Consider the following 14,017-nt stretch of genomic DNA (forward strand, 5'->3'; position numbering starts at 1 on the left):
ACGGTCCAGTGGCGGGAAAAGTCCCGTGGCCCTCTGAGATGACATCATCAGCCTATTCTGCTTCAGCCATGTAAAAGGGGCCCTGTTTCTGTTCTTTGTTGCCTTTGCAAGGAGCCAGTTCGTTCCTGGATGTTCCTGTCCATCGGTCCAGGAGGCTTCTGTGTTCCATCGCATCTTCAAGGTCCTGTGTTTCTCGTTGGAGCTCCTTTGTCTTTGTCTGAGTCTTCGTTCCTAGAAATCCTGTTGTTTCATGTCCACATGTCCTGTCATTATGTGGTATTGTTCCTGAAAGCCTTGATGTCCCAGATGTCCTGTTGTTTTGTGGTTCCGTTCCTGGAAGTCCGGTTGTTCCACGTCCTGATGTTCCAGATGCTCCGCGCTCCTGTTGTCTTGATGCTGACGCCCTTGCCTTCTCTTCTGCGACCAGTTCCCAGGTTCCTTGTGCCCACCTTTCCTGGCGTGCCATGTCGTGGTCCGTGACCAGCTCATGGGATGGCTGTGCAGGGCGCTTCGTGATCAAGGCCTTCCTTTCATCTGCAGCGCAAGCCTCCGGGAGACGTCTGTCTTAAAGCTTTGTTCCTGTGTATCTTGTTCCCGCTCTACAGAGTCCACTCGGGCCTGCTCCATCCATGCCTAAGACTCTGCCAGAACCTGCTCCGCTTCAGCGTGGTCCATGACCAGCCACAGGCGGCTGTGTAGGGCGCACCCCGGTGCAGGCCTCTACTGAATCTTCGCCATGTTCCAGTCTCAATCTCCATTATCTCGTCTGGAGTCTGCTTCGTGTTCAGTGTGGTCTGCGACCAGCCATGGGCGGCTGTGCAGGGCGCGCTGCGGTGCAGTTCTCACCCAGTACTTTCGCTTGATTCCTGAATCCTTGCTTGAAACTCCTGTGTAACCTGAATCCTTGCTTGAAACTCCTGATTAACCCAAGTCCTCGCCTGAGACTTCGTCTGCGTATCCAAGTCCTCGCCTGAGTCTTCGTCTGTGCATCAAGTCCTCGCCTGAGTCTTCGTCTGCGTATCCAAGTCCTCACCTGAGTCTTCGTCTGCGTATCAAGTCCTCACCTGAGTCTACATCTGAGTCTTCATGTTCCTGCCCTTAGCCTCCATCTGGCCTCACACACTTGTCGTTCCCAAGCGGCGGGTCTGAAAGGGCTTCCGAGTGGCTGGATCACACTGGTGCGTGCAGATCCAGCGGAGGCTGGGTTCAGCATGGTTCCTGTTCCGGATTCCCTCGCTTGTCTTCAGTCCAGCCCTGCTCCTCCCCTACCCATGCTCGGACACGCCTTGCCTGCCTCGGCACTTCTTCAGAGTTCCTCTGCGGTCGAGCCGTGGTCCAAGGACACACTTTCTCCCTGAAAGTGGAACCGCTCCCGAGCACTTCCCAACAGATAGACTTAGTTTTTGGGTACTTGCCAGGTTGTTATGGCCTTGATTGGCCACTGTTGGAAACAGGATGCTGGGCTTGATGGACCCATGGTCTGACCCTGTATGGCATGTTCTTATGGTCTTATGGGCTCTACTTGTAGGTGCTGGTCTAATATCCCAGTGAGGTCAATGAATGCTTCCAGAGAAGTGGGAAGCTCCTAGGTGGCAAGCTCATCTTTAATTTTTGGTAAAAAGCCTTCCAAGAATATAGTGAGCAATCTGTCTCCTCGCCAATTCATCTCTGTTGGTAGGTCCTAAATTCAATGGCATACTCTGCCAGAGGTCTGAAGCCTTGCTAGGGCCTTCCCATCCAATAGTGAAAGAATGTAGGTGGTCTTGTTCAAGTCATCTGGGAACAATGGTACTTTCAAAATGAAGTGTATGTGGTACTGGTTCAGGAAACCACTGCACCGCTTAGGGTCTACAGCACTACGGCATACAGCGCTTTGGCTCCAGCACTACGGCATACAGTGCTGGAGCCAATAACTGTGGTATGGGCTGATTGGTTATCGGAAATGGCATTGGTATCCCTACTGGTGGAGGCAGGGCAGCAGGTACAGGCAGGGCATCCAATCTAGCAGTAAGACGATTCATATCAGCGACTAAGAGTTCCAAGGCCATCTATAGTGCCTGTAATTTCTGAGCTATGCCAGGGATAGCCTGTTGCGGGTGTAGATCCTTGGGACAAGGCAGGGTATGCATAGGTGGCATTCTGCCGCAACTCGGGCTGGGCTGGAGGTAAGAGTAGCAGTCCATGGGGTAGCCATCGGTTCTCTTTTGGAGGCTTCCAATTTGAAAGTTGATCACCTTCAAGAGATGAGGAGCCATGTATTTTCGATCATCGGTCCAATTTTACGGAATAAGTTATCTAAAGAGTTTGGTACCATGACAGATTTCAAATTATTTTGTAAGAAGGTAAAGACTCTTCTGTTTGGTGAAGGTTTTAGTGATAGTGCCTGATCCTAGATGAGCTGGAGTTTTATTATCTTGTTTACTCTGTGAATGTTTAGATCTTTTTGATCTTTGCATTTTATGTATGTTTAGCTTCTTTTATTTTATTTGTATGGGTTTGTTTGCTTTTATGTATTCTTTTATGCTAAGATATGTAATTTGCCTAGCATGTGTACTTCATTATAAGCAGAAATGGGAGTGGTGCCGCAAGATTGGATAAGACTGGTGGTGGTCCCGCTTCACAAGAATGGCAGCAGAGAGGAGGCTGGAAACTACAGACTGGTTAACCTCACCTTGGTGCTGGGAAAAGTAATGGAGATTCTGCTGAAGGAAAGATAAGTGAACTATGTACAATCCAGTGGGTTGTTCAACCTGAGGCAGCATGGATTTACCAGAGGAAGGTCCTGTCAGGCAAATTTGATTGATTTTTTTGATTGGGTGACTAGAGAATTGGATCAGGGAAGAGCACTCAATGTGATTTACTTGGATTTTAGTAAAGCTTTTGATATTGTCCCACATAGGAGACTCGTGAACAAAATGAGAAGCTTGGGAGAGGGTGCTAAGATATTAATGTAGATTGCAAACTGGTTGTCTGTCAGGAGACAGTGTAGTAAATGGAACCTAGTCTGAAGAAAGAACGGTGTTAAGTGGAGTGCCACAGGGTTTGGTTTTGGGACGGGTTCTGTTCAATATTTTTGTGAGCGACATTGTGGAAGGGATAGAAAGTAAAATTTGTCTATTTACGGATGATACTAAGATCTGCAACAGAATGGACATGCCCAAAAGAATAGAGAAAATAAAAAGTGATTTAAAAAGCTTGAAGACTGGTTGAAGATTTGGCAGCTGGAATTCAATGCCAAGAAAGGCAGAGCCATGCATCTGGGGTGTGATAATCCAAAAAAGGCTGTATGTGATAGGCGGTGAAAGACTAATGTGCACAGAATGGGAGAGGGACCTTGGTGTGATAGTGTCTGGTGATCTGAACGTAGTGAAGCAAGGTGATAAGGCGATAGCTAAGACTAGAATATTGCTGGGCTGCATATAGAGAGGCAACACCTGGAGTACTGCATTCAGTACTGGTGCCCGAATCTCAAAAAGAGTGGTCTCCTAGTTCCTATTCCAAGGCTTTGAGTGTTCCTGTTCCAAGTCGAGGGTTCCTGTTTCAGCCAGCCCATGCCTAGATGTGCTCACCCGCCAGTGGCATGGACCACAGCCAGCCCCGTGGTTCTGTTGGTTGCTTCATGGCACAGGGGCTCACGCTCTTGAGTGCCCATCTGTGCTCACAATAAATTGCAGAGGAGATATGATACAGACCTTCAGATACCTGAAAGGTTTTAATGATGCACAATCATCAAACCTTTTCCATAGAAAGAAATCAGTAAAACTAGAGGTCATGAAATGAAACTCCAGGGAGGACAACTCAGAACCAATGTCAGGAAATATTTCTTCAAGGAGAGTGTGGTGAATGCCTGGAATGCCCTTCTGGAGGAGGTAGTGAAGATGAAAACAGTGAAAGAATTCAAAGGGGCATGGGATAAACATTGTGGATCCCTATAGGCTAAAGGATGGAAATGAAGAAAATAGTGCATGGAGGTATCTTGCTGGGTGTGGCGGTTACTACCCTTAACAAATAAACCTTGATACTGTTGATGCAACTCCATCATTGCTCTCTGCTTCAACAGCAGTGGTAAAAGGGGAATTGACATTTACGGTCATGGAAACTGAAAAGCATGGGGGTAACCTGCATGGCGTGGGAGATACTAGCATAAGCTTGCTAGGTAGACTGGATGGATCAGTTTGTCCTTTTCTGCCATCATTTCTATAATAAGAATATAAATATTTTAAATAAATAGACCCCAAAGAGGAAGATTTGTTTTGGGACAGTCCTAATTTTGAACTTACATCTCAGTTTATGGTGGTGTTTGCAATCCTTGCCTCAGGATGGAGCTATAAAAAATCCAGGACTGGCCTAAAATCTCCCTCCTGGAACCTGGTAACTTGGCAGATCTGCTCATTATAGAATTGCCATCTGCTCCCAGGTCATAAGGAACTGATTTTGTCCCATTGCAAGCAGGGACTTGTATTTCTAATTTTCTTAGGGGGCCAATCAAAGTGGTAATCAGATCTATTTTAGATCGGTTTTGATCTAGTGCCCTCTGGTGGTGGCACTAAATCAATACATAGAATTCAGTTCCCCTTATAGGGGAAGCAAGAGAAAAGAACCAATTTAATCTAGAATTGAAAGAAAACCGGTGTAATGTGCCTGTAAAACAAAAATAAAAAACAGTGCACAGAGATAAACGATTAAATGTTGCAATGAAGAACAAAATTGAGGGGAAGAGTGATAGAGGGTGAGCAAAGCACACTATTCAGTGCCCACTAGCTGGTGAAGGTGTCCACTGAGCCAATAGACACTGCAATGTGGAGCTCTACTCGGACTTGGGAGTGCACCAACTTATGGATCAGAACCCCATAGTCCAAGGGTGTCTCCCTATCCAATTGCTGCCTCCTGGACTTGTAGATAGACATTTTGGCAAGAGCCAGGAGGAGGTTGATGAAGAGGAGTCTTGTTGTGTATTCCAGGGCCCTGGATGTGGCATACCTAAAAATAATCATGTGCGAGAAGAAATGCAACCAGAACTGCAGGAGTAGGTTTTTAAGCAAAATAAAAAGGGGCAGCAGTCTGGCACAAAAGAAAAACATGTGAAACATGGACCCAACCCATGAAGTGGGCTAAAAAGTTGCCCGTGCTGACAGCATCATGCAGAATTCTCCAGTTCAGGTCCCCAGTGGGCCTTGGGATGTGATGGAAATAGAAGGATGCCCACCGGGGTCCTCACCCTCTGATGGTGGCAGAACTTCCCACAACATGGTGTTTGGGCAGGAGATGAGGGTAAGAAAGTGCATGGTTTATAGCACAAACGAGTAAATCTTCCACTTCGATATGGTGGGGTAAATTCAGACAACTTCAACTTCAAAAGGTTGTCAATGTGGGAAGACCTAGGAGGGTTGCAGGGCTTGAAACTAATAAGCACATGTAGGACTCTGGTCTGCAGAATATCCTCAAGGAAGGAGTGTTGGTTAGGTGTTCCTGATCTCCTAGAGCAGGCGATGGGTGACATAAGGGGTTGCAAGGTCCAAGAGATGGACCAGAGTCTCTGGGTTCACTCACCCTTGTCTATCATGGTCCAGGAGATCCCTGATCACTGTGATCCCAGCCGAGATGAGTCAATGGCAGACCTCAGGGGATCCAAGCATGCTTGCAGTCAAGCAAGGTTATTTTGTGCTTACAGTTGCCAGGGCTTCTCTCAACATGGTGATCAAGTTTCAGGTTCTAATCAGATCTTGATAATAGACTGGTAACATCAACAGGTCTCTGCCAAAATCTCTTGGGTGGATGCAGAAGAGTTGCCAGTCATATTGTAAGTAGCACACCTGGCAAAGATAGTAACAAACCAGTGTGTGCCACTGCGGAGGTGCGTCTGCACAGAGAAGGCTCTGCAGGGTCTGGAAGTAGCAGGTATGGACTGGAGTTTGGATGCACTCTAGGCCCTGCCCATCCTCTCTTGAGAAGGTTCAAAACATCTGCAGAGACCCAATGCTTCACAGCCCAGAAGAAATCTAGAGGTCCATATTCAGAGGCATTTAGCTGGATAGCTCAGACGTTATCCAGCTAAATGATTATTTGGGCACGTGTCTGGCTAAATTTTAGCTGGATATCTTATTATCCTGCTAACATTTAGTCAGATAACAGAAATGTTCTGGGGGCATTTTGGGGAGGAGTTACATTAACCAGATAAGTTATCCAACTGTTATATTCAGAGTCAGCCAGATAATTTATCCAACTAAGTCTGGTCACACCAAAGAGCTGTCTTAAAGTTAGCCGAATAAAGCTATCTGCTTCTTGGCTCAGCTTTTCTTCTCCAACCCATGGAAGAAGCGTGAGGCATGATTCATGTCCCTAAGGATTTGGCTGCATGACTTGATGTAAGCCCCCTGATTCTAATGCTCAGCTAGGTTCCAGAGGGTGCTCTTCTTCCTGATGTGTAAACTCTGCAGGCTTTGGTCCCAGAGCACAAGCAGGCATTTCTCAAGACTTCTCTCTCAAGCTGCTCGATCCCATTATCACACCTCCTGCTCTCGCCTCTGGCTTATTCCTGACAGAGGATTCAGAGACGGAGCTTCTCCACATCTCATCACTGACTCAATGAGGAGAAATCCAGCTCGTAGTCACACCAGTCATCCCAAAATCCCTAAACTGACGTCATGAAGCCTAGGTCCTCCAGTAAGGAGTTATTAAAGTGCCAATAGGCAGCTTGAGGCACTGCTGACTCTAGCCTTACCATCATGGTCACTGCATGGTGATCTGTGAACGGCACCATGCAGTGACCATGACACAGGACCAGGCTCATGAAATTAGGTGACTAGATATATAGAGCTGGTTGATTCAGGATTGGGACAACCACACCCCCTCTCACCCTGACAAAGATGAAGGTGTCAGATGTCTTGTGGTGGTGTTCTCGCCAGATGTCAACCAGGGAAAAGCAGCAGACCAACTCCCTGAGGGCAGCCAACAAGGAGCCTTGGTGCAGCTCCTGGTTGTTTCTGTCTAGGGCATCTATGGTAAATTGCCCCTGAGCACCATAGCCTCATTGACCACCAATTTGTCAAAATAGGTTGACACCCAGCAGAAAAACTGCTGCCTCCTGGGCCCTGCACTCGGACTGTACACATCAAGGAAATTAACGATTCCACACTCAAGCCGGATCTTGACGTGCTGCAGTCTTCCTGACATGGTGGCTTCAGATGTAATAGGTGGTTGAAGAAGACATGCGCTACTCCAGCAGTCAGTTGGCCTCATCTGCCAGAATGCTTTGGTCTCTTGGAGAAAGCTCACAGTGTACTTCTCCCCTTGTAGGAAGTTTGAGTATCATACAGCTGTTGACATTGTGTGTGCCTATGCTAAAAGGCATCCTCTATTGATATTGTTCTCAAATCCTTACTTGAAGATCTTAAGATTGTTGTAAAACCTATGGAGACAGATGCATTCGGCTGTTCCATGCTATTTTGCCTGACGGTTGGCTCGGAGAAAGGCCCAGACCAGTCGCCACAGTATCTCTGCATCTGGCCACTTTTTCAGTGCCAATCGCTCCTTCCTTCTGTATAGGGTCTTCTCCAGGAACTGAAGGATCTCCTGCTTAGGGATGATGGGATCCTCAGAGTCTGCAGGCTCTGCACTATACAGACTCTTCATATGACTACTTGCCATCCCTTGCCTCCCCACTGCTGAGGATTTCAATCAGGGAGAGACTTCCTCTTAAGCTTTATCCTAAATGGTCCCTCACTGCCCCAAGATTGTGTCTCTAATTGTGAGGGACCTGCGGTCTCCCCAGTGGTGGAAACTGAAGGCACTTGGCATGGTGCCTCCGGCACTGAGGAGAAGGCTTCCACAGCGTGTCAGGTACCATCTCTAGAAACTCATTTGGAGGGGTTATAGTCATCATTGCTGGCACCTCAGGAGGTTGATTGGTTAGGAGATTGCAGATATTGCATCCTCTCCTCCCAGCCTTGCAGATATTTCTGCAGAGCCGGTCTCCATGGCCAATTCCGGAGTCACTGAGATTCTAGAGTCCCCTTCCTCATCAGCCATTTCCTCTGGCTCCACTTCTCCAGAGGCCAAATCTACCCACTGATTATCTCGACCCTGGTGTCTATGACCAGGGTTGGACCTGGCTTCCCAATCTGGTCAGATGCTAACTCAAAGGGCTCCCAACTCCTCTTCAGCTGCCCAAGACTCAGAGATCTGCGGGCTACCTGGTAGTAATTGGAGAGAGGGGCGAGAGGTTTCCTCAGCAGTTCTGCCAGGGGGAGGACTTTCTTCCCCTCTAAGCCATTTACAACCACAACTCCTCCTGGCTTAATGAACCCCTCCAACCCACACAACCCTCACGCCCGACCAGAACAATTCATAAATGTACTCTCCTAGTTCCCTCTCTCAAGAAAGCCCGCCTCTCGACCACCAGGAATCGCGCCTTCTCCATTGCTGGCCCTAAGCTCTGGAATGACCTACCGCCCAACCTCTGTATGGAATCCTGCCCCTTCAAATTTAGAAAACAGTTAAAAACATGGCTCTTTCATCAAGCCTTCCCAGATTAACATTCTCACCCCCACAGACCCCCGGTAACCCCCTCCCCTTCCTCATCAGCCATTTCCTCTGGCTCCACTTCTCCTGAGGCCAAATCTACCCACTGATTATCTCGACCCTGGTGTCTATGACCAGGGTTGGACCTGGCTTCCCAATCTGGTCAGATGCTAACTCAAAGGGCTCCCAACTCCTCTTCAGCTGCCCAAGACTCAGAGATCTGCGGGCTACCTGGTAGTAATTGGAGAGAGGGGCGAGAGGTTTCCTCAGCAGTTCTGCCAGGGGGAGGACTTTCTTCCCCTCTAAGCCATTTACAACCACAACTCCTCCTGGCTTAATGAACCCCTCCAACCCACACAACCCTCACGCCCGACCAGAACAATTCATAAATGTACTCTCCTAGTTCCCTCTCTCAAGAAAGCCCGCCTCTCGACCACCAGGAATCGCGCCTTCTCCATTGCCGGCCCTAAGCTCTGGAATGACCTATCGCCCAACCTCCGTATGGAATCCTGCCCCTTCAAATTTAGAAAACAGTTAAAAACATGGCTCTTTCATCAAGCCTTCCCAGATTAACATTCTCACCCCCACAGACCCCCGGTAACCCCCTCCCCACCCCCCTTGTATAATTGCATATGTGTATTCTCATTTAATCGTATAACTGCCTCCACCCTTTCGATTCCTGGCTCCATTTGTATATTATGTATATTATTTATAGTATATCTTTTGCTCCTTTGCATTTAATTAACATGTTACTGTTCCTATCGCCTTCTCCCCTTCCCTATCTTAGTTTGGGGTCTCCCCTCTGACCCCACGTTCTTAGTTTTTCCCCCCACCCCACCCCCTGTTATTTGTATTTTCTACCTTTTGTTACAATGTAAACCGATATGATGTGTATTTTAATGTCGGTATAGAAAAGTTGTTAAATAAATAAAAATAAATAAAATAAGCCATGATGGTGGTAGGGGGATCTCTCCAAAAGAGATCTGTTTGAGGACTTGCTGTACCATGAGAGCTAATGTTCTGGTCATTGGATCTCTGGCGGTGTAACTGCTTGGGGGTCTGATATCTTAATCTTTTCCTTATCTGAGGGGAGCCCATTCCTCACAACTCTTTAACAGTGGCCTTTAGAACATTGCGAGGAATGGACTCCTTTTAGTTGAGGAAAAGATTTAAATGGTATGAGGTGGATAGGAGCTTAAACTTGCAGGGGAAATCCTTATTGCAATTAATGTTAGGAAATGCTAGGAGAGCGGTTCCATTTTCCAGGGGTTTGTGTGTTCTTGGACCATGGCTCGACCCCAGAGGAACTCCGTAGAGGTGCCGCGACAGGTGAGGCATGCCCGAGCATGGGCTGGACAGGAGCAAGGCTGGACCGGAGACAAGGATGACTGAAGAGACTGACCCTCCACCGGACCTGCTCGCTTCGGGAGACCATCAACGCAATGGTGGTCTTATGAACAGTCCTCCGACCATTCCAAGCCCTTTCGGACCTGCTGCTGGGTAATGGCAAGAAGCGGCAGGCCGGATGGAGGCCAGGGCAACGAAGGCTGGAACATGGAGATTCAGACGAAGACTCAGGAACGAGGTAGTTGGATGCACAGACAAGACTCAGAAACAAGGTACTTGGGTGCACAGACGAGACTCAGGATCAAGGTACTTGGATGCACAAGGTATTCAGAAGACTCAAGCTAGGTACAAGGTATTCAGGAGAGTCAAACAAACTTTAAGGTATTCAAGAGAGTCAAGAAAGTACTGGGTTGAGGCTGCAACGTAGTGCACCCTACACAGCCCACCCGCAGGACTGGTCGCAGACCACGCTGGACTCGAAGTAGCCTCTAGATGAGAAGTGGAGTACTGAACGGAGCATGTCTCAGAAGCTGTAGAGGCCTGCCACGGGGCGCGCCCTACACAGCCGCCAGTGACTGGTCACGGACCATGCTGGAACAGCACAGGTACCAGCAGAGTCTTTGGCATGGCCGGAGCGAGCACAAGGGACTCCGTAGACCAGGGACAAGGATATAAGCGGAAGTCTCCCAGAGGCTTGTGCTGCAGAAGTGAAGAAGGCCATTGTACCACGAGGCGCCCTACACAGCCCGCCCGTGGGACTGGTCGCGGACAACGATGTGGCACGCCAAGAAGGGTGGCAACGAGGCACCAGGGGTTCAGGACATCTGGACTGGAACATGGACTTCAGGAACAGGAGACGAACATCTGGACTGGATCATGGATTGCAGGAACTGGAAGACAGACAACAAGATTGACCATGGGTATCAGGAACAGCAGGCGGACATCTGGACTGGAACATGGACAACTGGACAAGACGAAGAGCTCCAACAAAGAACAGGAAACACAGGGCCTTGAAGAAGAGCTGGAACAGGGACAACTCCTGGAGCGAAGGACAGGAAGATCCCAGGAGCGTCTAACTCCTTGTGAAGGCAAGCTGGAATGAACGCTGGGCCCTTTTGTAGGGCTGAAGAGGACAACGCCCAGGGAGGAGCTAGCAGGGGACCACACCTGGCTGGCCCTTGAAGAGCAGGAGAGAGGCGCGCGCCCACACCTTAGGAAGCTGGAGGAGAAGAGAGCAGGGACATTGGTGGTGCCCCTGCCACGTGGATGGCCCACTGAAGCAAGCAAGAGCGGCTCCAGCCGCGAAGAAAGAAGAGAGGACTTCAGACTGGTTGCAGGCACCGGCAGGGACAGCTTCCCTGCTGGCTGAAGAAGAAAGGAAGGCAAGCAGGCTGCAGGCACTGGCAGGGATGGCTTCCCTGCCGGGCAAGGACCTGGGCAGCAGCAGGCACCGCAGGGACAGCCTCCCTGCCGGCTGAAGACCCCGGAATTGGTGAGGATGGCTCCCAGCCATCCGAGGACCCCAGGGATGGTCCTAGCTGTGTCGGGAGGAACAGGAGCGGCAGCGGCTGTCCTGGCCGCGAGGGAGAGCCCCCGGCAGCCCGACCCCGCCACGCAGGGCCGGAGTAGGCCAGGGAGGAGCCCAGCGACGGCGGCACACCCGCCGCGAAGGAAACAGCACCAGTGGCCCAACTGGCCGTGGGAGGTAAGTGACCTGCCCGTGCTCCTCACGGGCATGTTCATAACAATTAACATCTCTAAAATTGTTTTGCAGTTCACAATTGCAGAATAGATCAATCATGGGAAATATTCCAGGTCTGTGGAATGAGCTCCCTCTAGACTTGAAAGATGAAATTGATCTAAAAGAGTTTAGGAAAAAGTTAAAAACGTGGTTTATGGAAATGTATTTATTTATTTTTATTTATTTATTACGTTTTTATATACCATCGTTTAGACTAGCCATCACAACGGTTTACAACATTTCATACAAAAAAAAAACATCCAATAAAAATATAAATAAACATAAGATGTCATTTTAATCATAAAACAGTTAATAAGAACATAAAAATAAAAGAAAATAATACAAGGCTTCTTAATCATAAAAACAGTTAATAACCAATAAAAAAAATAAAAGTATAGGCATATAAAATTAAGCTGTGGTACTAAAAAAATATAACTGGAAGCTAAAAATTATCCATTACCTATCGTGTAAGCCTGCTCAAATAGCCTGGCTTTAAGCACCTTTTTAAATGTTTTGAGTTCTGCTTGTAATCTTAAGTCTGCTGGTAAAGCATTCCATAGTTTTGGTCCTGCCAGTGAAATTGCTCTCTCTCTAACAAGGGTGAGTCGTGCAGAGGTAATTGAGGGTATTGAAAGCAAACCTTTATTTGCAGACTTTAAGTTTCACTGCAGACTGTGCAATCAAATTTTCAGAAGAAATTTGACAAAGTCCTTCGCAGGAAACTCTTGAGGAAATGCAAAAGTCATGGGATAAGAGGCAATATCCTATTGTGGATTGTGATTTAAAAGATAGGAAACCAGAGTAGGTCTGAATGATCAGTTTTCACAACAAAGGAAGGCAAATGGTGAAGTGCCCCAAGAATCTCTACTAGGTCTGGTGCTTTTTAATTTATATTTTTATCTACATGTTTATTAACCCTTCTAACAATATACATTAGGGATGTGAATCGTTTTTTGACGATTTAAAATATCGTCCGATATATTTTAAATCGTTAAAAATCGTTAGAGCCACGATACAATAAGAATTCCCCCGATTTATCGTCAAAAAATCGTAAATCGGGGGAAGGGGGAGGGGAAGGGGGAGGGCGGACCCCCAGGGACTTTTGGCCAGCTTGGGGAGGGGGCTCCTGACCCCCACAAGACTTGCCAAAAGTCCAGCGGGGGTCCGGAACGACCTCCTGCAGTCGATCTCCTGCCGGCACCATTTTCCGTACGGAAAAACGATTCGCGGCAGGAGATCGCTCCCGGACCCCCGCTGGACCCCCAGGCACTTTTGGCCAGCTTGCGGGGGCCTCCTGACCCCCACAAGACTTGCCAAAAGTCCAGCGGGGGTCCGGAACGACCTCCTGCAGTCGAATCGTGTTGGTCTATGGCCGGCGCCATTTTGCGCCGCATTTTGCAAAATGGCGGCGCAAAATGGCGCCGGCTGAAGACAACACGATTCGATTTCAGGAGGCCGTTCCGGACCCCCGCTGGACCCCCAGGTAATTTAAGGCATTTTGGGGGGGTTCGGGAGGGTGGGGGATTTAATTTAAAGGGTCGGGGTGGGTTTTACGGTGTTTTAGTGTGCCGGCTCATGATTTTAACGATTTTCACGATACTTTAAACACCCAAACGGCAACAATACGATTCCCTCCCCCTCCCAGCCGAAATCGATCGTTAAGACGATCGAGGACACGATTCACATCTCTAATATACATTCAATGTAAACTGATATGATGTGCAAACGAATGTCGGTATATAAAAACCTCAAATAAATAAATCAAATAAATATTGCACATTGATGAGGCAAGACTTCCCTTGGGTATATCAATGCTGGCTCTGTCTCATTAAACTATGTCTATCTATAATGTTCTGTAATCTTGTTGTTTAGAATAGTTTCTACTATTTTTCCCAGTAGAGATGTCAGGCTTACCGGTCTATAATTTCCTTTAGAACCCTTTTAAAAAGATTGGCATTACACTGGCACCCTCCAATGTTCAAGTACAATAAATTATTTTAATCATTAATAAGTCTGCAATTTTATTTTGGAGTTCTCTCAGAACTCTGGAGTGTATACCACCTAGTCCAGGTGATTTTCTATTCTTTAATTTGTAAATTTTCCCTATTACATCTTCCAGGTTTACCATTATTTGTTTCATTTCCTCTAAACCATCACAATTAAATACCAATTCTGATATGTGTATCTCCTCAAATAAGTATCGAAGAAAAAATTTAATTTAGTTTTTCTGTTATGGCGTTGCTTTCCCTCTTTTACCCCTTGAACAACTAATAGTTCAACTGACTTCCTCACAGGCTTCCTGCTTCGGATGTATTTTTAAAAGTTTTTATTTTTTGCCTCTATGGCAAGCTTCCTTTCAAATTTTCTTTTTGCCTGCTTTATCAATGTTTTGCATCCGACTTGTCAGTG

The sequence above is a fragment of the Rhinatrema bivittatum genome, chromosome 5 (assembly GCF_901001135.1).
Source record: "Rhinatrema bivittatum chromosome 5, aRhiBiv1.1, whole genome shotgun sequence".
NCBI classification, from domain to species: domain Eukaryota; kingdom Metazoa; phylum Chordata; class Amphibia; order Gymnophiona; family Rhinatrematidae; genus Rhinatrema; species Rhinatrema bivittatum.